We start from the raw sequence: 22,782 nt of genomic DNA on the forward strand, positions 1-22,782 counted from the left end.
AGGGGGAAAAGTTTGCGTGGGGATTTTTTTTGTTTCTTTAAAAATCTGTACTTGCACACCAGCAAATTATACACAAGAATAACACCAGGGATTATTTTGAAAGTGCTTTAAAAAGATTGCAAGAGAAGGAGACTGCTGATTGTTCGGAGCAACGCAAAGCTGCTGCTGCCTATTCATTTCATTCATCCTAAATACCCAGTCACAGATTAATTCCTAGATGTACTGTATGCCCTTTCGTATATAATCAGCCTAATTTGTCTTCAGCTGCGAGCAAGTGAACCAAGATTCATTTAGTTAAGCAAGCTAAGCAAAAACATTCTTTGCTCACAGATGGGTAAGCCAGCCGATATCTTAAGATAAATGAAGGGAATTTTGTTTTCTTTTCTTAGCTACTGTAAGGAGTCCTATGGACAGAAGAATGACAAAACAAATTCTGTCCCTCCATGTTTTTAATTAGTTAAACAGGGAAAGACTAATAGATCTCATCCTGGAATCTGGAATCCTAATTTGCAATATTGGATGTTGTTTTGACTTCAACTGGCACTTTTAACAAATAGACTTTTCACTAGAGGTTTTCAGAAAGACTGTGTGTAATATTAGATGAGAGGTACTTAATTAATGTAGGAAAGCGCCAACAAACTATCACCCAGCACTGACTTGTCTTGGATTTGAAATAAAAGGTATTTGCTCTGTGCTGCCTGCCTAGCAATTACCATTAAATGTGTGGATTTAGGCCAATTCTTAATGAAAAAGGGGCCAGCTCACAACAAATGTCACCCATGTTGTCTTGGCTTACGCTGATAGTGTCGTGAATGAATCAAACAAACTGCAAGCATTAAATCTGGCTGACCCCACTGCAACTGGGGGAAGGCAGAGATCGCCTGTGACCCTCCTTATCCTTGTGCCCTGTCTGAGGGCAGAAGGCAATAGCCAAATCTCTCCATCACACCTTGCTCCCAGATGCCTAAAAGATTTGCAAAATAGCTTCAATAGGACATAACGTTGTCAAAAGAGTGTACATAGAGGAAAGTGCTGAAAATTTAAACCCTTTTAATCCCAGCAATCATGCTGGATAGTAGCAGGACTTGCTACTAAGACAACTGTACAACTGTTTCAGATGTATCCTTGCCCCTGACTGCATGCAGATGAAAGCAGGTGGGGAAGGGAAAAAAGTGCGCCTTCCCAGGCTCTGGCATTTTCTCCCTAGAGGAGCAAAGTTCAGGATAAATTGCAAGCGTGCCAGCCCTGCATCTCAGGGTTGCACTATCACAGGGCCAGAGAAAAAGAGAGCACAAACAATTCTTGCTGCTCTTCTCTGTCGCCCCGGGAGAAATTCAAGAAGGTGCAGGAGCAAGGGAGGATGTGTCCTGTTCTGCCCTCTGGCATTGAGGCGGAAGTGATCCCCTCTAACTCGGGCTGCAGGAGAAAGAGGCACGATTTGCTTTACAGCCAGTGGAGAGGGAGACTTTGCAGAGAGGAGATTAGTTTAGGAAGAGGAGACCAGTTCTCCCCAAGACTATATAGGGAACCCAAAGACTGTAAAAACTGCAGAAATCCTGCCAGCCATTGGTGAAAGGATTTTACTCATTAAAGGGTACGGTGATTGTTTTGGGACTAGTAAAAAACCAGGGAGATGGATCCCCCTTTTGTGTCTCCCACTCCCTATCATCATGAACCACCACCGTGAAGGTCCACTCTCCTATTTCTCACCCATGTACACCCAATGGGCAGCAGGGAGCACGTTGGCAGCTCCCATGAGCTTCAACATACAGCAGAGGTAAAATATCTACCAACTCCCAAGCCTAAGGTCTCATTTCGTCATCATTACCTTCCTTTTCTTCTCTTCTTTTTGAACAATTTCTGCGTGGCAGCTTAAGGTAAGGATTTTCTCTGCCACTGTCCTAGTGTCTTTCCCGTCGTCTCCCTGTCTCCACCTGCTGTTGGCCAATCTCTTCAAGAGATGCTTTGTGCACAGTATTTTACTAATTCCAGCACTGTGCAAAATGGATTCCAACTCTGTCTGGAGCCGAATCTCTGCACGCCCTACCAGTGGATAGGCCCTCTTCTCCATTTCAAGCTCCTTCAGGTCTTTGAGCTCCCCTTGAAGCATCCGAAAGCCAAAACGTGCCCTGTGTGTTGCTCTCCCACAAAACAGCAGCACTACCCGATCCTGCTCGGAAGGGAATTCAAGGAGGTAGTAGTGGGCTGGCAGTGCACACGCAGAGACCCAACGCGGGGAAGCTTGGCCTCAGCTCCCCAAGCAGTGGCTCATGCGACAGTTGCATCTTTTTGGCCTGGCTGTTCTGCAGGACTGTTGCCTCTTGTCTCTCTGAGTCTGTTTCAGTGATAACCACTGAAGTTTTCTGGTGAGACACATCCTTGGCCCCAAACGAGAGGAAAGCGAACTATGAATTTCTGCTTTGGGATGCAAAAGGGAGCGTCTGGATCCTTGCAAGTCATTCTCACTACGCTTCAGTAGGTACCCTCTGAAATGTAGAGGTCTCATCAATAGAAAGCTAGTGTCCCTGGAAGAACAGTGGGTGATTAGCTCTTCCTTTTCTCCTGTCTGTTTCTTGGTTGCTCTGAGGCAGGTGGGCTCTTGGAGAAGATGGTGAGAGAGTCCACCTTGTGTGCAGTCCATGGAATTGTTGAGGCTCGCCCTGAAGCAGGTTGAGGTATCTGCTTGGAAAATAAATTCTGTTTAGGGAGCTTGTTATTTCTTTAGGTTAGCCGGGCATGGCAGCCAAATGAGGATTTTCTTGCCATTCCACGTTTTCAGAGCTGCAGTTATCTGGGAAGGGCAGATCATAGTTTGCACTGGCTGTTCGTTGGTGTAATCACACCTTCAGTCTTGCAGCCCTCAGATTTTCTGTGGTAGTGGTGCTCATCAAGCCTTTCTCTTCCCAACCAACTTCAGATGCCTTGAGGGAGCAACTTTCACTACCCACCTGCAGCACTAGTTGCCTCCCATTAATCCCCTCTGCCCCCCTGCCATTTGGATGGGCAAACTGCTGTTTTTTCCATTATTACTTTTTTTTTTTAAAAAAAAAGCAATCAAACTCATAATATACTGAATGACTTTTTCAGCTACCTTGTTGTGTGCGTAAGTGAAGGAAGTGGTTAATTTTTGAGCACAGTGGGTTATTCACAGCACTAAAATTAGTTTTGCTTTTGTTATACCAGAGATCCATTTGCACTAACACAGTTAAGGCACAAACCAGTATTTATATGAGAGATGAAAAATGCATTGATTGACCAAAACCTTCTGTGCCACTGAACACTGTGCAGCGATCTAACTAGCGGTGAAACAAATAACTTATCACAGCATTGGAATTACATGCACGTAGCGGGAAATTCTTTTTTTTTTTTTTTGTTCACAAAAGGACTTGATCACATGCCATTATTCAGAGAGTAGCTGAAATCTCTGCAGGCCTTTGCTCTGTAATCTAAAAAGCCCTTTGCTTTTTACTATCGTAGGCTTTGGCAGCTACAAGAAAATGCAAAATGATGGCTGTGCTTGTATCGATTATCATCCTAATTCTGCTTCCAGTGAAGTCCATCACAAACCTGCCACAGCCTCCCATGGGAGTGAGTGCAGGCTGTGTATAATTTCAGTTACTTTAATACAAATTTACTTACTTGACACTTGAAGTTCTGCATTCTTGCTGCACTTAAAGTGTGAGCAGCATTAAATTAACTGACTCCCAGATAAAGGCTCTTGCTCACCTATACTCCTATTTTCTGCTGGAGGAGTGACAGCCCCCTGCATGGAGTGGGTCCTGTAGCAGCGCAGGGCTTTCTTCTGCTTCCCCTAGTCACCTGTGAGATTCCTCCAACATACTATGTCTTTGTTATTGATGCGCTGCCCACTGGCAGTTGCTCATTTTGATGCTCTGCGTGACGTCTCTGCTTCATGTCTAGCTCCTTATCTCGTTATTTATTTTATGACCTCTCTACCCATTCTGATCTTCAGTCACTCTAGATTCTCTTTGCTGCTTACTTCTCCTGCTCTGTTTGCTCAGTTAGTGGCCCTGAGTCTGGTTTTTGGGTCACAGGGAATGAACAGACTTTGGTTGAATGCCTCCTTCTTCAGGTGGAGAAGAAGGTGACATCTTCTAATAGTTCTAAAGCTGTTCAGTGCTTTTTATCAGTTCTTTGCATTGTCCAAACGCGGTATGTGTAACCGTTTGGCTTTGCCCATAGGGCACCTTCAGCACTAGCTTTAATTCAGTCAGCACAAGAGGAGGTCACAAGGCCATGGCTTTATCCAGAGTCTATTTTAGGTTTGTGGGTTGGGTGGAGAAACAGAAATTGAGCAGTTTCCACCATCTCTTTAAGAGGTGCAGTGTAAACCTGGACAACCCTAATCCTCTGTTATGCAGAGGAGCCAGCAGGGGGAAGATTAGCCCCCTTCCAGCTGCTGTATCAGTGTCTGCCTGGAGCAAAGCCCCTTGACAATAACCCTTGAATTACCTGCTTCTGCTGTGAGCCTGGGCAAGGTTAGGACCCCGATTTAACCTCATATTAGATCCTAGGTGCCGCTATGCACCCACTTTTTCCGTACTGGAATTCACAACCTATGCTGCTTAAAAACTGGCTGTTACTTCTGCCTGCGGTTCACCAGCTGCCTGTCAGTGTGACATCCAGATTCTGATGCAGAGAGCTGCTAAGGGAAGAGGCAGAGCAATGTATAATAGCTGACTTGGTTTTCCCTTCAGAGAAATATCTCTGTCCTAAAAGAACTGGAACGCTTCAAAACATCGTTTACAAATGTTAAGATGGAGAATGCTGGGTACCAAGCGGTGCAGACATTCTAAAGACTTATCAAGTCTTTAGAAAATGTCAGTCTCAAAAGTGGAGGAGTCTCAGATTTGTGTTTTAGTATCTGCCCTGTTTCACTTCTGGCCTGTTGCAAGCAAATAAATACGTTAAAGATCTTCAGCTAAATACCAGCAAGTTACACCTAGCCCTCCAAAAGCTTAGGGACTCTGTGACTGGTTTGGGAATCGGAGCCAAGGTGATTACGTTGCCTCCTTGGAGCTTCCTGGGTGACTGGAGCAAAGAGCAAGGCTTGGGAGGAGTTTAGAAATGATGCTTGCACAGAGACTACTTTGCCACATCTCCTCCAGCCTGGGAACAAAGACCACTGGCTAGTTAGGCTGGAGGCAGCTCTGTAGCAGGAGTTGTGCTAAAAGCCAGTTTAAACAGGGACAACACAGGGCATAATTTGCACCAAACCATTTTTATCTCCTGTGATGGTAGGCAAAACAGAGCTTCCAACTTTGCAGGTTCAGAAGCAAAGCCCCTTGAAGACCCAGAATACCAATGGTTTGCACCCTGGACTGGTCATGTTGTGTGTTATACCAGTGCACACTGACATGCACTTACTTCATAGTAATCTGTGAAAACTAACCTAGTGGTGTCTTTTCCTTCCTATCTCCTTATTCTCCCTTTGCAGGTGATCAACTACACATATTCATATGGCAAGACACTGCTTAAATCTGACAGGAGAAAAGAGAGTTTGAGAGTGGGTACCAGCCTTACTGGGCATGTTACAGGCAGCCTCTGGCCGGTGGCTGAGACCTGGACACTGCAGGAGGGTTATGATGACATTGCTCTAGGGCTCTGTCCCTGCAGACAACTAGCAAAAGAGGAGGGATGTGCACATGGACGTATGAAACTTGGTGCTATCATGATCAGGCTGGGAAATTTTTCATGGGGATGTGCGGCTAAGAAGTTGTACCAAATCCATCCAAGCTTACATCTGTTGTAAATGAGTAACTGTACGAAGCACTCAGTGAGATATAAGCCCTGACACTTTTTCCCTGCCCATCATGAAATAAAATTAAGGAAGTGGCAAAAGGCACCGGCTGAAATACTGTGGAAAAGACATGGCCACTGGCTGTCTGCACTAGGGAGCGAGGTGAGGGGCCGGGGCCGCATGGCCTTATAGGAGCACTGGGTCCCAGTTCCTGCTCAGCTGAGATGTCTACAGGCTTCCAGTTGAGCACCGCAGAAACTACAGATGCTTCTGTGGTGGTTCGCTAGGCAGCATGTTTTATTCCTCTCTGAAAATGTGCTACAGAATTCACTTACCTGGCAATTGCTCATAGGCAGGGAATTTAATTTGAGAGAACGTACTCCCAGTCGTGAGTTTTCCCCCCTCCCAAAGCAGTGCGCTTGTGGACCAGTGTCCCAGCCCTTTCTTCGCCAAAGCTCAGGCACTGGCTCGTCCACAGAGGCTGAGGCTGGAAGTGCAGCTGATCATCTGTTGAGTCTGCAGAAACATTTTGTGGTTGAGACTTTTGGGTTTTGTTCAGCTGACAAACAGGAGTTATTCGAAACTCATTTACATTGCAAGTGTGCATTAAAATGCATGAGGCGTGTAACGCTGGGGCTGGTGGAAGAAAAATGCGTGCAATTTGTGGAAACTGTGGATTGTTATGACTCCTGAATTGGCATATTTATATGCTTCATTGTTCTTAGATTTGGGATTTTCTGTTTGTCAAATCTAGCGTGTGTGACATACATACCATGACAGACTTCTTTGCTTTTCTTTCGCTGAAGACCTTTCAATGCAACCAATGTCATAGCATTGGTTTTTAAAGAAATTACTACTGGGTGGTAGGCTAGATGACCCAAGAGAGATCCCATCCAGCCTGAATCATTCTTTTCCAGGAATACACTTGCCAAGCTAAGATATTTCTTGAGAATTCATCTCACTACAAATCACAGTTGGGGAATGAATACAAATCCTTTGTGATGTCTCCAAGACAGTATTTTTAATCTTCCTTTCTCAGTTGTCTAAATGCAGTAAAATTGAAGGCAAGATTAAGACCTGTTATGCAAAGGATGAAAAAAATGTTTCTTGAGACATAACATTAAGGGATGTTTTTTGATTTGGGGATCCCAAATGTTTTCCAGCAGAGGTGCAGAGCGCTTTGCAATTGTAGTGTAGGCAGACGTACCAAATAACAGACAAGCTAATTTATCTTAGTCCTCTTCTGCAGGACACTTCGAGGAAATTCATAGATCGTGAAAAAGCTTTAGACTCTTGCAGGTGGAAAAATCACTTGTGTTAAGAGAACAGATTTTAAACTCTCAACCACTTTTCTTATGCTGCTGTATGGGACCAAGAAGCCATAATATGTCATAGCATGTAAAACGTTATGTCACCCATTACATAAATTGCATTTCTTCTGGTCTAACTAAAATTCAAGTGAAAGTTATGAGAATATATCACAAGCTGGATACTCCCACATAAACATGTCAGATATACTACTTCTCAGATGCATTCAGCATTGCTCTCAGGGTACAGGTTTACTAGACAAGGTCTTTTTGATCCCCAGAACACAACAGGGCAGTCTCACTATTACCTCCATGAGCTCTGCAGACCTCCACTGTTCAAACGTGCCTGTTGCAAGTTACCTGGGTCATTTTCAAGATTCAAACCATGGGGCCATGAGGTGGATTACAGCACATGTCTCTAGTCCCATACAGAGAATGAACTTATTGGCAGGATGAGCAAAGTGTCAGTGGAAAAGAAGAAAGAAATATAACATCTTGTAGTTTTTATCCTACAGGCAATGGGAGAAGTTGCCGAAGGAAGGATTGCCTGACCATTGCTGGTGCTGTCTAATGCTGGACTTGGACTTCAGTAGCCAGGAATATAGTAGGTGCCAGGGAGCTGCAGGTGGGTAAAAGAGGGAGCCAGGGAAACCCCTTTTGTTCAGAGCTGCTGAGTGAGAGGTCAGAAAACTGGCATCCTCTGGTGTGACAGAGGTGGTGACAGAAAAGCCCCATTTCTCATGAGGGATAATACAAAGACAAGTTGTACAGCTTCAGGCAAGAACAAGCTATCCCTGAAAAAAACAGGGAAAAATACAGTGTATTTTTAATGTTTGCCTGGCACTTTGAAGCTAGAAATTGTTATGAGTGCTAAATATTATGTTCCCTAATGTGTAAAATGGTGACTAATGCTATTACGTTCTGTCATACAGAAGCCCTTGGGATGCAAATTCAAAAAGGCACAATAAATAACCACAACATAAAAAAAAAGAAAAAGGAGGAGAACAAAACCCCTCTTCCCATTTCAGTGCGAATGTGCTGATTGACAGCAGACTTGCAGAGATATTTCTCCTCCCTGCTCAGGCTGCAGAGCCCAGACCCAGCGTGGGGATTCTTGCTGAAAGGGTAGCCATAAAATGGGTCTGCCCAGCCGTGGCCTCGCAGAGCAGCCACAGATGAGCACTGGCCTGACAGCAGGTACCCTCAGTCTGTGCAGAACCAATGGTTACACATCCGGCTCTTTCCCTCATCCCTTTTGAACCGGTGAACGTAAAAGCAGCTGCGCTGCCCGAGCCATATGCCTCCGAGCCGTTAATGCAAAGTGCTCAGTGGCTTTTTGAGATCCCATCAGCAGCTTTTCCTACAATAGCTCTGCTTCAAAACTGCTGCTTGGGGAAAGTGGCATCTTGCTGCCACCCACTCTCCTGATTCCCACTGGACACCACCAGCGCTCTGCAGTCAAGGGTACGGCCCTCCTTCCTCCTACACTTTGCCTGCATTATTTTTTTCCCCTGCGTTTTTGCATCATTTCTGTGTGTCATTGTCAAATGAAATTACTGATCTTTAATCAGTAAGAGCAAGGGGAAGCAGGATCATGCCTGACCAGATTGCTTGCTGCCTTGGTGGCTGGGGGGATGGTGGTGGATGCCATTTGTCCCTACTTTAGCAGGCTTTTTGCCACAATATTCTGTAGTATCCTTGTAGCCAAACTGGTGAGATGTGGTTTGGTTCTTAGGGGATCAGTTCTGGGGCTGGCACAGTTTAATGTTTTTACCAGTGAACTGGGTAAGGGAACAGAGCACACCTGCAACAAGTTCCCAGTGGCACTCTGGCAACTGTCAATCTTTACAGGCTCTGCTGCAGGGATGGTCCCAGCTCAGCCACCTCTGATGCCCCACGCCATTGGTGATCCCTTGCCAAAGCCCCAAACCAGTCGCAGCCACAGACGCTCCGCGGCCCCGCTGGTCACTGCAGCCTGCTCCGCAGAGGGGCAGGGTGCCGGAGGCAACGTGCGGTGGGAAAACCCCATCCAGTAAGAGAGAAAAAAAGCCATAGGATTGTTTCCCTAAACCCAGATATAAGAAGCGAAGGTTGATGAAATGTGCTGGATGACTGCATCTTGCATGCGGTTGCTTCTAGGAGAGTGATTTTTTTTTCTTTTTGCTTTTAATTAGACAGGCTTAAATTAGCAGCATCTACTGTTGATATTCCTCCGTGAACAGCTAGAACACTTTCAATCAAGAGCCTTATTAATATGCAAAAAGTGATTTGTTTTTATTTCACTCTGGAAGGGTTTTCCCCCCCCCCCAAGTTTCCATTTCAGTATCTTGCTCTAAATGAAGGTGAAATTACTGTGTTGTGGCCATGTAAGAGAGCTCGGGTTATCTGGGGAGAGAGGGAAGACTTGATGGAGAGTTTCAGAAACTCCCATCTGGGTTGTATTTGTTCTGCTGTATTTTACTATGCTGAGACAACAGCTGTGCTTCCTCACAGGGTAATTAAAATGAACATGATATAACTTTTTTTCTTCCCAAAGACACTGGGACTCTTCTCAGCTATCTCCTCCCCTCCCAACCTAAGTTTTGGACAGGAGGAAGGTACAAGGTTTTTTATTCCTTAATTCCTGAATCGCTTCACAAGTATATTTTTATTATATTCATACTGCAGATGACTGATGCTGGTCTGTGCACAGCAACAGAGCCCCAGCAAGCCTCATGCATGGTAGGGGGTTTCATTTGGTCTTGCTAAGAACATCAGGTCCAATGTCTGTTTCCTTGCTACGAGTTTTTTTGGCTGATATGGCAGCAAACTTAATCTGTCTTTGGAGAGGTGCCGGCATTGAGCTTGAAATTAGGTCAAAATGGTGATGTGGGTGGTTGAGACCCAGTTAGGGGCTGTAGAGCATCAGAGGTCTCCTCCCCACCTTGCAACAGGGCAGTGGGATTTCATCAGCATCTTTGCAAGCTCTGTCTGTAGACCATGAGTTCTTTAAATCCATTTATGTGGACACCCAGATGGGGATGATCAGGGCTTTTTATTATTGCTTTTTATTATTACAAGTGTTTAGAAAACCCTGCTGTGTGTCATAACCCCACTGCCATTATGTGTTATGGAGGAAGCTGGGGAAATTCTGAAAGAAAACCTGAAAGGGGCCAAATTTCTTGGCCTTTTAAGCCACCTTGGTACAGCAGGAGTGGCAGGAGGAGAGAGCTGTCCCTGCTCACCCTACACCCTTGCAGGAGACACTCAGGGCACCCAGATCCTTGCCACTGTGCTGTGGAGGGAGGCTGGTGTAGACAGAAGTTTTGCTGTCCCCCACCTAACGCTAATTTTTGTAAGAAAAAATTAATTTTGAAGTGGTTTGGATATTTTTTTTCCCCCTGAGAAAATCCTGGAGTTTGTCACTATTAACCTGGGTTATGTTCAATAACAGAGTGTCTGACTTTTTCCTTCTGTGAGTGCATGTGGAAAAGTAATTTTTTTTTCCTGACCATATCTAACTATGACACTTGGTGGATTCCATTCATGTGCTTGAATTAGAAGAAGAGACCTGATTCTTCAGATGCAGGTTAAGCTGATTGATGTTGGGATTGAACCAAGCAGATTGTGAAAAGCAGTGATTTACACAGCATAAATCATCTGGTCTGGCACTATTTACTTTAGGCTGGTTGTGTAACTACAAGTGTTGAGTAAGGCACACCTCATGCCTTACCTGATGTTCATACCACCTCCCCAACCAGGTACACCTCCCAGATGGGGATGTGGGGATATAAACTCGAGAAAGGAGGTTACCCCTGTTAGAGTGAGAAGAGGACCTTAGCCAGGGATATGTTCCCCAAGCAAGGGGTGATGCCTTCAGCTGGGGACTTGCCTGCGAGGCCACAAGCCAGACAGAAAGCCAGGCACCAAAGTGGGTTTTTGAGTAACCTGGAGACAGGACTGACGGACAGATGGACAGAGGCTGTGGGACCAGCACATAAGGAGTGTGCTGGGGTGCTACAGCCCTGGCTGCAGTCTGTGCTCAGTGACCACATCATCTTCAAAAAGCCTGTGAAGAAAGGGACCTGAATTCCCAAATATTGCCCTCAAAAGGAAGAGTCTTGTGACTGAGGGGGGTAACAGCAATGCCTCCGAATTACATTTGCTTCTGTGGGTTGGAAGGACAGACTTTCAATGAATGTTTTCAGTGTGTCTTTCTTCAACTGCCATTCCTCCTGTCTCCGGGGAAATGGAGCCCTGTGTGTCCCTGGAAATTAAAACAGAAACTGACTTCAGTGGTATTTCCTGAAATGTGTTTTTATCTCATTGAATCTGTCCTAACAGCAGCCCTGAAGCATCCACGATTTCATTTTCATCTAGTAGTGATCAAAACCAACATCAGCAAGGAATAAATACACAAAGGCATGCTGTGGCGATATTAATTCACATGACAAGGCAGTGTGGTTTGCTTTATTAAAAAAGAAAACTCATGTGAGGGTTTTCTTGGGCATCGACTGTTTCAGTCACTATGAAACATCTGTATTTTGCAGTCTGGTGTTTTTCTGGGTCTTGGCTTTGAAGGTATAAGTCTTCAGCTCCTGTGAATGAAGCTGCAGCCCCAGTAAAGGTGCCTGAATTTGTGAAGTGCCTGGGACATGGGCAGCCAAGGGCAGGGGCTGAGCTGGGAGCTCAGCTGCACCATGCCAGAGGTGTCTGTGTTAATGTTGGAAAGCTGCTTGCTCATCCTGGCAGGGGCGGGGAGGCTTTTTGGTTGATGGCTCCCTTTTCCCCACAAATATGACTACTTTGCTTACAAAGGCTAACCCACCTCCCCCTGCCCCTCCTGCCCTGCCCTCGACTAGGTGGGCTTGCCTTCACATGGATTAAAACAAACCAACTCCACACAAAGCTGCCCACGACCCAGCTGCCTGTTGCAGTCCAGAGCATGGAAAGCTCATTTTAGCTGCCCCAGCCCTGGGGTTATTCTTGCCTTGGCACTGGGTCATGCACCACCTCCCACTGCAGGCAGCTGCCTGCACGCTCACCGCCGCATTGCTGGGGGGCGGGGGGAGCATTTCTAGGTTACTTTTTCCTGACAGCAGACACTCCTCCCTCATGGCCAGATGAGCGATGCTGTTCCCTCGGCACGTGCTGTTGGCAGCAGTCGCCAGCTCCGCTTCCCTTACCTTGTCATTAAGCAGCAAAGACATTGCCATTTTGAATTCAAGTCTTGAAGACAGTATGCTTTTAATTCAAGTAATAGAACTAGAAGGGCTTTTTTGGCAACGCAGCTGCCAGAATGTGATTTAATACTTTTGGGTTTAGACTAGCTGGAAGTGGGAAGAGATCAAAAACCATTCCTGGAGGAAAAGGGCTGCTTCTTCTCACCAGAGAGTTATCACACACTGCAGCTGACATGGGAGATGCTGCTATTGTGTGACAGGTCTCTCCGGAGACCCCTACGGTCGAACAACAATAGAATTTTATTTGGAACAATAAAATAATAAACTAGATATGTTGAAATCCAGCAAAGGAAGAGGTTATGGAGTGCAGGAGTACTTTTCCTGGAAACGCTCTGCGGATGTGTTCCTGGGGCACACAGGGATTTTTGTTTTCTGAGAATCTTCTGCAGTGCATCTCCAGTGTTGGGGTAAGCGCTGGCCCATGTGGCTGTTACTATGGAAACTTATATTTTTACATTGTAAAAAATAGTCATGTAAAACCCCTGTAGGCTGTCAGTACTAAAGCCTTTTGCCATTTGGTGAGGAATATGGCCAGCTATCAGGTGTGCAGAGAGAGTGGTGCCTCTTCCAGAAGACCGTCCTGCTCTTCATCGGCTGAGGGTGGTGGGCACCTACGTGTGTTTTGGCCTTCAGGGGAGGCTTTGGAGAGGGGAGCAGCTGGGTGGGTGTCCATCACTGCCCTCCTCCCGGCAGGGACCAAGCTGCCACCTCACTGCCTTTCCTGGCCTGCCCGAGGACTTTCTACGCCAGCTCACAAGGCTTGTTTTCTGACATGATCCAAGGGCTCCTCGCTATCGTAATGGGTGTGAGCTACAGGAATTTCTCAGGTTCTGCAGAAATGTGCTTCAGCAGGGAGGGGTAAAACCAGCACAAAGTGCTGCCTCCTCAGACCGCTACCTCATCTGGCATCTGTAGCTACAAAATTCAGCCAGAGTTTTGGAAATGAAGTATAATTTGCTGTGTTATCAGCTGCTTCAGTCCACAGCTATTCACACGGAGGAGCTGCGGCTCTTCCAGAGAGCCCAGGGGCACGGTGTGCTACTGCAGCTACACATCCCAAATGGCAAGGAGGCAAGGAAACCAGGGTGGAAAGAGTTCAGGTCATGAGACCCCTGTGCCAAGGAAGGAATTAAAATACAGGTTTAGTCCTCTTAATAACCACTTCACTAAAGGCGTACAGGGGACAATGTATTCAGATGTTGAGTTTTGATATACAGCGAAGAGTTCTCTAGACTTGGGATTTTCTTCCCAAATCACTGAAATTTTTAGCTGAATCACTGAGATGCCACTTACTCAAAATACTAATACACACCTCAGGTCTCTTCCCAGTTCTGCTTTTCTGCGCTGTCCCAGCCCAAAAACAATCCAGCCTATCCCCAGCCCCTGCCCTGGGCTCTGCAGATAGAGCAGCGGCAGGGTCAAAGCTGCAGTGGCACAGGGGTGGGCACCCAGTCCCAGCCTCCCTCCTGGCACCTGGCATAGTGCCTGTGCCCCCCCGGGAGCAGAGGAGTTTTCCTGGCATGAAGCAGGCATCCAAGAGCCTCTGACTGGACTGTTTTGCACATCTTTTTCAAAATGGTCTCTATGGTGGCGAGAGCTGCATGCGCTAAGCTTGCACTTGTAGGCAGCTCCTTCCTGCTAATGCATGGTTGGAGGACTTGGTCTAATCAAATGCAACATAAAAACTCATTTTTGAGGCACATATATTTAGTCTTGTCAAAGAAGAGTGGCAACTGTTTGTCAAAGAAGAGTCATAATATTTGGAATTGCCCATATGAAAAAAAGAAAGGAGTATGACACAGCAAAGTCTCCATTGCTTTCGCTTTTAAGCAGGGAGAATGGCCTTATAGGATGGGCTATAAAACTTCTCTGAGTAGCTTATGTGATCTTCAGAGTCTTCTTACTCTCTTCTGTTGTTTACATCAACCTTTGAGTGAAACGGTTATTTAGCCTTACTTCGTGATTTTTATGCTCTTTGTGGTGCCACTTCATTGCACAATGAGGATGTTTCAGGCCCTTTTACGTGCATGCTTGGGGCCTGGCTATACACGTGAAGGACTCTGATTTTTTTTAAAAAATACATATCTAATAAATACACTTGCATTTGTGAACTATAAAAATCTCTGTCAATCATTTACTACAGGGCAACAAAGCTGGGCATCACCAGGCACGCTGTGCTGCAGAGCAATCACCTTACAGCAACGCATACAGGGCTATGGAAATCAAGTCCTGAAGCAGCACGACGTTCTCTGCCGACCAAGACCTACATTTCACATCTGCCTCAACCATAGCGAGATAATTGTCCACTCGGTGCCGTCAGCTGAGCAGCGCTTGCTCTCCGGCTCGTGGTTTTAGCATTGCCTTTCCTGCTGCTGCTGCTGCTGGTGGGGTGGGCGGCTGCAGTGAGGCAGACCAGCCTCACAGCCTCAATGTCTGCTGCAGGGACACCATCCTCTTCCCTCCCAACTCCTTTTTCTTTGTTCATTTTACCTTTTTTTCTGTTTTCCTGCTTTCTTTGCCACCGACCATCTTTTTGCCTTGTGCTGGATAAAGCACAAGTCGATCAGAAACTACTTCAAAGTACCAAGCACAGAATAAACAGATGGGAGTTTCATCGGTTATTTAATCTGATCAGACTTCCTATTGAAATTCTACTTTGGTTTTTAAAATGGTAGCTGTGAACAAGCCCCTTTTCTTCCTCCTTAGCATCACCTCTTGCTTACTGTGTTAAGATGCCTGAAAACTGTTTCTGTATTTTCTCCCTCCTATTGAGATGCTGTTATAGCACTGAAATAAAACCTGACGCAGGTTTGTGGGTACCAAAATTCAGTCCCACCTACTGTTTGCTTTGCAACGCTGCCTGAAATAGCATTTTTATTTCATATTAGTTTTTTGCAAAAGAGGAAGCCCAATTAAAGAGACGAAAAGGAAATCCATTGATGGCACTTTCATGAGGAACCCCACGATAACAAAGCAGTGTGCATGTGAGCACAGAAAGCGAGAGATGCTGAGCCCTACTGTGCCTGTCAGCTTGGCTTTTGCATGCAGGGGAAAGAGAACAAAATTTACAAGGATGCTACTCTCTGAAGTGCTACGTGCACTGCTGGCGAGCCCAGGAAAGAAACAAAGACAGCCATTCAAAATAATTGAAGAACATCTGTAGTACTAAGTGGATGCGCTGAGAAAATAAACCCATCAGATTTAGATTTTAAAGGGTTCAAGGGTGAAATGTAATATTATTTGCTTAAATATAAAAATCACTTTTGGAATAACAACCCCTTAAACATAAAAAAATCTCACAAGAGATTATGGCACAGCATGTCAGCTTTGATAGACTTTGCTCTTTTTTCTCCCCACCGCTGAGCACAGTGTTTTATTAAGAATATAAAATTAGGCCTTTCAACAATTCTAAAGGGGTATTTTTGGGGGGTAAACTACCATTTTTTATAATACTATGCAAGTAGAAGAAAGGATCTGGAAAGCACCAGAAAGTTCTCCAGGTGTACCTACAGACTGCCAGGGCCTCCCATTTTGGGGGCTACCCAGAAACCTTGCAAGCCCCAGTTTTTCCAGCTCAGCAGCCAAAACTGGGGTTGACATGAACAAGAACTGTGGGCGCTTATTTAAGAATAACACTCACACAAATTTAAAACCCATATTGAACTATTTGTTTTGTGCATTCACCTTTCACTGTGTCATATCCTAACATCAAGTATTCCTAACTGCTAAAGGGAGCAAACAGAAATTGCTTCCATCACCCGAAGCTGACGGTTGGCTATTCAGCCTGTGATCTACCCCATGAGATGACACTCCTTAATGACAAGCAGGAGTGCTTGGTTTTCAGCAGCAGTGCTACATTGTGGCATGCATTAAGTTGCTAGGAAATCACTTTAAAAGAGCATAAAGTGTGATGGATTCAAGTTAGAGACAGGGACTACAATAAATGCCCCAAAGGTACCTCTGAAGTGTGACATTCCCAAGAAATTCTTTAACAAAGGGAACTGAAAATGGCCTGTCTCCACATACCACACTCAGAGAAGTATGGAGATAGTCTATCAGGTCACCTGCCAGCAGATATTAAGCATTAACCTATTTCAAATGTTATGCGTATTTACTGCCAGAAGCTGAATAGGTCAAATGGGTTTTTGGTTTGCAGTGAAAGATGAAATGGTGTTTTTTTCTATATATGAATGTAGATCAGTGTGCGTGTGTGTGTGTGTGTGCAAGGGTTATTGGGGCTATTTCACTGTTGTCTCCTCTTGCTGAAGAACTGCGTGTTTTATCCCATGAAACCAACCCTGGAGTGAAAGGTATCAAGCTTTAAAACAAGTTTATAATGAACAATGAGACTACCACACAGAGCACACAGTTTGCATTAACAGAGAACAAGTTTAATAAAACAGACTTCTTGCATGTCGGATTGACAAATTCATACTCCACCTTGCCATAGTGCCTGAACTAGAAGCACGGTCTTGCTTTTCCTCTGATCAATGAAAAAAAAAACAGTGCTAACCTGCATCAACAGGTTGCCCTCTCCTAATGTATAAGGGAGCCTCCCATGTATCTCTTCTGTTGTTTGTGGTGTTGGTTGCAGACTTTTTGCTATGACAGAAATTCAGGGTTACTTCTGTAGGAAGCACACCTGAACAGAAAGATTAGGATGGGTCTAATGTAACCACCTTTGTCTCTTTTCATGTGCAATTCCAGCTGTCCCATCTTATTTCTGGTCTTCTGTATATCCTAACCCTTCCCTATGTCTATCTCCCTGTCAGCAGTCATACATCCACAATGGGATTTAAGTAATTTTTACTACCAGCTTCAATCACATTAGTTAGGATAACAAAGAAAACTTTTAAAAAAATTCCCTTATCAGTTCTGTTACCTTGATTGTTTGCTCTCTGCATTTCTCCATTCTGCTTTAGACATATCCAGTGTTTTGTGTCACACAAGAAAACAGCCAGCTAACACCTAAAAGCATATAGCCAGTCTTTCTTGCAGGGTGGGAACAAGGGATTTCACCAGAGTTGGGAAAACCCACCAGAGGAAACACCATCCTGAGTCCAAGAGCAGATGGCTGCTTGCAGAGATCAAAACCGAACAGCATTTCAGTTTGACTTATGGGATTGTATACGGCCATCAGCTTTGTGCTGACCTCCACGAACATGACCTGGTTTTGGGTGGAAAGTACTCTGCTGTAACCCACTCCCCTCAAACTAACATTGCACTTGCATTAGAGTATGAGGGAGGAAGCAGGGAAGAGCTTGCATTTCAGACCTGAAACACATGGCACATATTACAGGGCCACTTTGGACAGGGTGGGTTTGAGTGTGCTTTGCCCTCCTTCTACGCCTAATAATTTGTACGAGGTCACTTAAGCAATGCAAAATCAAACGTTTTTCTCATTTTAAGGACAGCAGCTGTTGGTACCACTTCTGAACAGCACCACTGCTTATTTTTGGTGCTTTTTCATTCATTACAACACACCTAGGACAATATTAGTGTCATTTCCAAGGAGTCTGGCTTCTTTCCTTGTATATACAGCATCTTATGCAGATAACATCTACGCATCTAGATAGGGAAGGGATCAGGACTAGTCACAGGCAAGACCCACAGACACAACTGTCAGGGAGAACTACACATGGAGCGTGCAGAGGCTTTTTTTTTTTTTTTACTGTTTTCCCTAGCTTAATAAAAGTTACCTGTTCCTTAACATTCACATGGCATGCAAACAGGCAGTGACGACATGGTTGACAGCACTGCCCTGTGCCTGCTGGAGCACTGCTCTGCACTGCACAGCAAGGCAGGGCCTTGGGGCCAGACCCACAGAGATATTTAGGGGCCTAACTTCTATTTCAGACTTCAGTGGGAGGCTGGTGCCTAAATAGGAGTTGAGCACCTGATTACCTTTGCAGGTCTGGGCTGGGGTGGTGGCAGCCAGGAGGTGCTCCATGTCTCCTGCCTACCCACGGGAAGCTCCGCTCCTCTCCGGCACGTGGTCGAACCGTGGTGCGGTGCGACCCTGGTGTTGTGAAGTAGCCGTTCTCCGACTGGTGACGGCCTGATTCACAACACCAGCTGCTGCACGGCACCCGAGGGGGCCCCCTGGCCGGGCTGCCTGCCGCCAGGCTCCTCCACGCTCTGCCCTCCTCCAGGGTCCATCTTCCATCCCACTGTGTGCTGAAAAGCAAAATGACAGGGTTAGGTCCATCAATCCCACAGGTTATACACCCCTGCCTGTTTAAAATAAGAAAGTGTGAAGAGTATATGTCTCCAAGAAGAAAACAAAAATAAATAAAAATGGCAGACTGTCTCTGCACTGAAGATCTACTGTTTCGTAGAGGTGGGCACTGCAGCACAATGCTGGTAACGCGCAGAGCTGCGCTCCTGCTATTCATTTCCTGCACTCATCTCAGGAGGGATAGAGGCTTGCAGGAGTGGGAAGCAACCTAGAAACTCAGTCAAGCCCTCAGAGACACAGAAGAAACAGGCTGCTTTTTCACAGATCCCAGGGTGTAGTCAGAAGGAGAGCGGTGCCCCAGGGACCGCATGGCATCCTGAGCGCAACGCCACCATTAACCCTCATGCCTGCACCCTGTCTGCTCCTCCGAGGTGGGTGAGACATCAGCACATGCATGGTCTGTTCCCCAGAAGTTGCCCAGTGTGTTGGCATTCAGGAAGGTGCCCCCACTCCACAGAAGTCCTGCTGAGATCTGTGAATTTCCCAGGATGCAGCCTTCCATTCCCATTCCCTTCCAATGCCCATCCTCAAGAGCTCACAGAAGCTGAGGGACACAACCTGCTGCTGACCAGGAAAGCCGATTTTCTTTTAAAACCACACAGGGAGTTACAGATTCTGGGGCTTTTGCATTGCTCAAGGGAAAAAAAAATCTCCCTTGGCTGCATAGGGCTGATGCTGGCGAGCACGCTGACCATTGTAGCCTGCACACAGCATCTATCTCAGGCAGCACAAAGTTCAGCGTTGCAAAGCTGCAGCATGACAGGAATGGCCTTGGGACAGCACGGGTCTAGGTGGTCCTGCAGCTTTTCAAGCAGACACAAAAAAAAAAAAAGGTAGAAACAGACACGTGCTTTTCGCCCGTTCCCCTCAAAATGCTGCATGGGGGGTACAATGACTTGCTTGACATGTTTTTTAAGGGGTTACCAACAGGTCCCTATTGGGCTAATTCATCTAGGCACATGCAAAAAATAAGTAAATAATAAACTTAATCCTGTGTACTACAGACTTTCCTCAGCAACCAAAACCCAAAAGAAAGCAGCGTTTCTGTGAATCAGCTCAGGACTATCCCTGGGATGAGGGCCCATCGCAGAAGTCCTTAAGCAAAACTGTACAGAGAGAAAGGGATGTGAAGCCTAGCAAACCTCCAGGGAGAAACTACTGGTTTTAATGGGTCTCCTGAAACAGGTGAGACGAGGCAAAACTCCTGACTCTGCTGACAAAGGAAACGTCCCCCCGCCATCCATGCCCACGGCCCAGTTTAATCCAAAGGAAACTTCACATGTTGTCTTCCCCCTGCAGACAAGGGAGACATAGTCACATTTAGTCCCTGGACAGAAGAGTGATTAACATATGCACTAAGAGAAGACAGCCCAGAGACACAGCTTACGCAATTTAGTTGTCGTAGGAAACGGAGCTGAATTTCTTGACACCTGTGCATGTGTGCACACTTGTAAAGTCTCAGTCATGTTTTACTAACAGAGCTTTTATTTAAAGAGCAGTTTCTGGGATTTTAACAGGTTGAAAAAACCCAATGTATTTATATTTTATGCGTATCTATTATTCAGCCTTCAACTCTGAAAGGAAGAGCCTGAAAGCTGAACTTGTGTTGTGGCTGGTGCTGATCAATGGTGACACGATAATGCCGGATGAAGGTGAATTGTCTCCCCTGAGCAGATCTCTCACCGCGTGAGATGGCACTGAGCACACTTGACGAAGTACATTGTGTCACACACAGAGTAATGCCAAATACTTTTTGTACGTTCTCTGTTCCCTGGGAACACTAAAGTCTGCCACTAGTACTGTGGGCGGGAAAAGAAAAACAAATGATATAAGCCTTTTTCAAGGTTGTTTAAATCCTTCTGAAACCTTTCATACAATCTGCGCTGAAGTATATGAGCCTGCTTAAAAAAGCAGGCTATTGTGTATGCATTGGTTGCTTCCCAAAGACGCCAATTTAAAAGCCTTTTCAAGTAAAAAACAGTATTATATGTTGTACAAGTAAGAAATGAACACTTAATCTAAGACTTTCCCTCCCCTTATTTACCTGAGATGGAGGTTGGTTTTCTGCTTCTTTACCCTCTCAGTCAAATAGACAGACATAGCCTTAGAGTATATCTGAGCTTTAATTTTAATATTGTCCCATTTTTACTTAGTATGATTTTATTCACTCATCTATTGGCAATAGGTTTCATGTTCTTTAACACTACATGGTTTGAAAGCTTCCATATGATTTCAGTAAGGTTATGTATATGGAAGTGTACAATTTCCTAAACAGCCGAGTAACCAGCAGCTAGGGAACTGCATTCCCCCATGCCTGGCTGGCCAGCTGGGTCTAGAAGCCCTGAGGAAAACCACCAAACCCAAATATTTACATTAGGATGACACTAGTGTATTACAAGAACAATCTCATCTCTTATAAATAGGGAAATAAACTTCTCGGTTTTGGGGCGGGGCGGGGGATCCTCAATAACACAGATAATCCTGCCTAGGAATTAGCTTTTAAAAAATATATTTAGAAACAGGAAAGTGTAATGAGAAACCATGTCAACAAGCTGGTTTTTGTACACTGAGTTTTTGGGCAGTCAGAAGGACTCGGGCATGGGGTCAGCGCAGGACTTGGGACATCAACTGCAACCCCACCCCGCAAGGTTATTACTGCCCTTAATATCCCATGCAAATAGATTTCCTTGCTTTGGTCACAGCAGTCTATTAATTCAGCCCTTTTGTCCGGTACATCTTTATCCTCTGCAGGTTAATCCTGCCAAATTCCGTTGCTGTAGTACATGTCACACAGCATATAATATCCAACAATGCAATTTTGCTAATCCTGTTTTATCAGCTTTGTTGCCCTGTCTGGTCAATCCAATAGCAAAAAACCGCACATAAGGTTTTTGCCAAGACCTCTCTCCCTTTGCCCCCCGCCCCCCCCCCCCCCCCCGCCTTGTATGGTTTCAATTAAATGGTTTGAGAGCAGAACATAGCATTTGGATATCTGCCAATGTCCTTCAGAAGCAGAATGTCAAGGCACTTAATTATATAGGTCTCCCAACTCTTTCAGGCGCCCCACCTACCCAGTCAGCTGAATTTACTAAATGGAAGTGTAAAAAATCAGCTCAAATCTCTTTTTAAAACACTCTCCACGCATTAAGGACTTGAAGATAGCTGAATAGCAATATATTTATCGCCCATTATCTTACTAAAAGATTAAACAAATGAGTAAAGACTGTCTCATTAACAGTTCTTTGTTGTCTTGTTTACTGTTTAGTGGACTCATTAACATTAATTATTAGAAGAGGAACATCAATTATTGCAATAACCTTTGTCAAGCCTAGCAAACTGACTGCTGAACAGCAAATGGATCCATGTTTATCAGGCAGGATTTGCATGGACAGAAAAGGCAAGACCCCCGAAATCCTCGACGTTGCTCTAAGGCAGCAGAGATCAGCGTCGCTTGATAGTTCTGGCATCAGCAGAGCATCCTGCTTGAGACCTCTAGACAGAGAATAAAAGGGTAAGTAAATTCTGAGCTTAACTCCACAAGACTTGCTTACCCAGCTCTAAGTGGCAAGATGGGAACAAAAGGATCCCTACTTCCTCTGGTGCTCGCCAGGCTGTATTTATTACACTAATTGCTTTAATGCAGGGAACAGCCCCTTCTTTCCCCCATCATCAGCGCAGTGTATATGCTTGTATAAATATAACGCAGGCTGCAGCATCGATTTCAGGATTCTCTGTAAACATGCTGCTAGAGCTGACTGCTTTACTGCCTCAGGTGAAGGGCATTTTTACAGTGTTACAAGATATTATGGATTGGGCTCCCCACTCCTCCTCCTCCGATTTCTTTTTCCTTTTAAGAAAGCAAATCCCAGGTGGAACTCTCCTCCTCTGCCTGAGCAGAGATTCAATGTTGTATTGGTATTTTAAACATGCTATATATTTCAGCAGCTCCGTCAGGAGTTAAATATCAGCAGTAGCACATCCATTATTTAAAATACTGTGAGGAAGAAGGCTGAGTCACTAAGCAGGATCTGTCACCTCTGACACTGTTTCTCAGCCTAAATACAAGTGCCAGCCTGTGCCTAAGAATGAAACGAACCTTTTCAGAAGGACCCTGAGCCAAATCCAGAGTTTGTGAGATTATAGTTATATACAAATAGAAACAAGGGCAGCTAAGCACTGCACTTTTTGCAGATGCTTCCACAACTACACGCTGTGAGCCCCTGAGAGCGGATGCACAGATCCCTCCTGATGCCA

General features: G+C 45.3%; 1 long non-coding RNA gene across 2 annotated transcripts in view; it reads right to left on the reverse strand.

Annotated features, from left to right (window-relative positions):
- Positions 1-16,603: 16,603 nt before the first annotated feature.
- Positions 16,604-22,782, reverse strand: part of LOC142053890 (uncharacterized) — a 69,107-nt gene continuing 62,928 nt past the window's right edge. For both annotated transcript variants that reach the window (XR_012659358.1, XR_012659360.1), the window contains exon 4: positions 16,604-18,467. This is a non-coding gene — a long non-coding RNA (uncharacterized LOC142053890). The remainder of the gene's footprint in view (positions 18,468-22,782) is intronic.

This window comes from Phalacrocorax aristotelis, chromosome 2, assembly GCF_949628215.1.
Source record: "Phalacrocorax aristotelis chromosome 2, bGulAri2.1, whole genome shotgun sequence".
Classification (NCBI taxonomy): Eukaryota; Metazoa; Chordata; class Aves; order Suliformes; family Phalacrocoracidae; genus Phalacrocorax; species Phalacrocorax aristotelis.